Raw genomic sequence first — 3,858 nt, forward strand, 5'->3', positions numbered from 1 at the left:
GCGCCATGTGTCCCATTTAATTTTTAATTTTTGTGTCTAGTGAATTATTGAGTGTGAAAATCAAAGAGTCCAAATCCAATCTATATATATATATATATATATATATATATATATATATATAAAACCGAAACCTTTGAAACTCTCACAATTTTCCTCGTCATCATTATTTTTAAAAAAATTAAAAAAACTATTTCTATTTCCCAGTCCACGTCATCATTATTTTTAAATCATCTGCATTATTAAAAAAAAAATTAGATAAAAAAAACTATTTCTATTTTCCACGGCAAAATCAAACCCGATACCCAAAATTTTTGTTCTCTTTCCCCAAAACCCAACTCTGAACGCTATTCCTCTTTGTTCTCTATTTCGCTCCCTCATCTCTCTTCTCTACCCTTTCAGCATCCTCTGATTTGTTTTTCAATCAAACCTGATAAAACCCTAAACCTCTTCAAGAACTGACCACCATCGACTCTCATCGTTACAGTTTGCACACCCAGGCCAAGCCACAATATGTGTAAAGACATTCTCTCTGATTTGATACCCAAAAGTGAGTGTCGCCCCAAAATCTCCCGGTTCAATTTCTCAAGAACTCCTTGGTAAGATCACCTTGAATCCTTAATCTTCCTTATCTTCTTCCTTTTTTTTGCTGTTGTCCTAATCTATTTCTTATAATTAATTTGTGGTTTTTGTTTCCATAGTTTCTGAACATTCTTGAATTAGGACGAAATCAAGATGACTTCGAGGCAGAAGGATTGATTTGGGGTTTTTATTATTTTTGGGATTTTGGGGTTCTTGATTAGGGTTTGCTGCAACTATAGATTTCAATTGCTAATATGTTTCCTCTTTGTTCTTTTTTGTTTTTCCTAGGGGAACACTATAGAAGATCAAATTCTACCTAGGCTTTGTCTCTTGGTGTTTTGAGGAATGGTTAGTGATGTTTTTAATTTAATTTAGGATTTCCTCCCTAACCTGTTCTCTTTATTTATTTGTTAGTAGGAGTGAAATTGTGGTTTTTGGGTCCAGTTTAGCACTTTGGTTTACTAATTTGTGTTTTTTTAATTCAAAGCTTCTGAATAAGGTTTTAAATATATTTTGGGTTCTATTTGTTGTTATCCATATAGTTGTAGACAAGCTATGAGTCTTCCATGTTTGAAAGACTTAATCTTCATCAAAATATATGAACGCTAACAAAAATATTTTTAATTTTGCATTTCATAGGATTTAGTTTTTTGTATTTTGGTTGGTTGGTTGGTTTTGATTTAAGTCAAACCTGTGAGGAATTCTAGAGAGCAAGCTTGATAAGCTTTGTGGAGGCTCTTTGTGTTCTAAACCTGCTTGTATGTTAGTTCTCAGTGCACCAATGAGCTCTAGCAAATCACACATCATCTCCTTGTAAGAGCAAGGTGGATGGTAAGGTCTTGGGTTCAAGATCCAGCCAATGTATGTGTAACTTACTTATAAAAAAATGTAGGTTAGCTCAATCATAGCAATTTCAGTTGTAATTTTGTACAGTATCAGTTCTGTTCCATTTCAATTCTTTTTATGTATAGTTTCTTTTTATAGTGTTATAATTTTTCCATGATATGATTGTGATTTAAAATGGTATGGAGAGTTGCAAAGATATGTTTGATCCAAATTCCACTTCCCCTATGCTAATTGTTACTCCTTATAAGATGCATTTAGATTTTATTTATGCTGCCACTTCCCCTATTGTTATATCACTGAATTATCCTCTAGACTTATTATATTTATAAATGCTCTTGACCGATTTCTGTCTTTGAAAGAGACCCGAATAATGGTATGTGGCCTACTTTGCAAATCAAATTCTTTTTGAAGCTATCGGCTGAATTCCACGTTGATGATAGAATATTGAAGGGTTGATTTGGAACCATAGTAATGTTTGAACAGTAGATCTGCTAGGCAATACTACCAAAAGAGCATAATCAGCCCAACTTAGATTTATTTAATCTAGAAGAAACTTGAAAGTCTCAAATTTTGGAAGCCTTGAACTATTTAGAATTGGTTTTCAAAAGGATCTTGCTGTTAGTCATTTGTTGTTATTTTAATGACTTAATTTAAAAAAGATTGCATTAAACGACTTCATTTTGGGAGGTTTGGTTATTTTGGTGTTTTAGAAGGTGTAGAAGTGGTGGAAAAAGTTTTGTTTACATAATGTATATTTTTTACTTTGAAATCTTTGTGAACATGTACTTCTTTTTTTGTTTTGCCTCCTATCCATGGCTGTGGCATGTTCTTTTTGATTTTAGGGTAATTCTATAGATTTCTTAGAGTAATGCAAGATGAAGGTTGTCTAATCTTGGCTTTTGAGTAAAATTTGATGGCCAAAATTGCACCGTATTTGTCACAAATAAAAAGATATATGTTGCAAGTAACAATGGCAAAAATTATTGATTGATGTGCAATCATTAAAATGTTGATTTTTGGTTAAAAGGTTGATATCAACCTAATTTTTAGCATCTTTCACAATTTTAAGTGAATACATGTAAATTTGGTCAAATGTTAATTTTTATGCCTTACAGGGCTTTGAGGAGTACATAAATTTGATTTTGGAAGATGTTGGAAAAGTTAACATCAAGAGGGAGAGAAAAAAACTTTAGATGGGTTCATTTTCTCATTTTACTTTACTTTTAATCTCCCAAATGTGCATACTCTAAATGTTGTACATCTATTTTGTTATTTGTCGATTACATATCAAAAAATGTACAGGGTGGATTCTTCTTAAGAGATGCAACACAACAGCCACCTCTCTCTCTCTCTCTCTCTCTCAATAGTGGAGATAATGATTTTAGAAATTGTGTAAATTGGCAATATGTTGCCTTTTCAATCCCATTGAGGTCTAGCATCTTTGTTTACTGGCAATGTTAGAATTTAGATACATCTTGGACATCAAGAACAATTAATGTAATTTATGAAAGATACTTGATTGGATGAGTATGGAATTAACTATATTTGTATAATTAATTGTATTGGAGTGTACTTATATCAGTTATATATTTTCTAAATATAATCTCAAGCTCTTGGTTATCATGATATCTCATTGTATGTGATAGATTTTATTACTTTGTAAGTGATAGATTTTATTGGTTTGGTATATAATTTATACCATGATATTGATTTTTTTTTTTCCATATTAGGGAAGTTATTAATAGCTTTCCCGTGCATCACACAGGCTAGCGACTAGTTAGATTCTAAATTAAATTTCAATTGGAGTCCATTTTTCTGCCACATGTCCATCTATTTTCTTAATTTTTGTGGCAAGTAAATTATTGGGTGCAAAAACTGAAGAGTTTAAATCCAATTAAATTCTAAATCATATATATATATATATATATAATGAGAAACTATTACATATTTTAGAAATATATAGTTTAAAAAAAATGTAAGGTAATACTATGTATAATTTGAATCTTTTCTAAAAAAATTGTATAATTTGAACTGTATAATTGTGATTGTTTTTAATTGTACCCGTGCATATACACAGGACTACACACTCTATATATATATATATATATATATATATATATCTAAGAGCTAAAGTGTAGCATTTATTGTTCTTGCACTTCTGTTAAGCTACATTAGCAGCCACGTCACTATTTTATTTTATTTTTTTGGTTTTCCATCTTTATTGGTTGTCTATTGCAAAATTAATCTTTTTGTGGCCAAATGTGATGCAATACATGCCATCATAAATTCTAATTGTGTATTGTCTATATTGAAATATATTGAAAGATCCTTTCAACATTGAGTGTCATTTTCTTTCCATCCTTACACACACACACACACACACACACACACACACACACACACAATACATTTTGCTACTCAATCATTGCCTCT

General features: G+C 30.9%; 1 long non-coding RNA gene across 1 annotated transcript; it reads left to right on the forward strand.

Moving 5' to 3' along the window:
• Nucleotides 1–570: 570 nt before the first annotated feature.
• On the forward strand, nt 571–2,605 carry LOC126689691 (uncharacterized). Its single transcript, XR_007644581.1, has 3 exons — nt 571–596; nt 868–927; nt 2,541–2,605. It is a non-coding gene; the product is annotated as an uncharacterized LOC126689691 (long non-coding RNA).
• The last annotated feature ends 1,253 nt before the right edge of the window (nt 2,606–3,858 follow it).

Source organism: Quercus robur, chromosome 6 (assembly GCF_932294415.1).
Source record: "Quercus robur chromosome 6, dhQueRobu3.1, whole genome shotgun sequence".
Lineage (NCBI taxonomy): Eukaryota > Viridiplantae > Streptophyta > Magnoliopsida > Fagales > Fagaceae > Quercus > Quercus robur.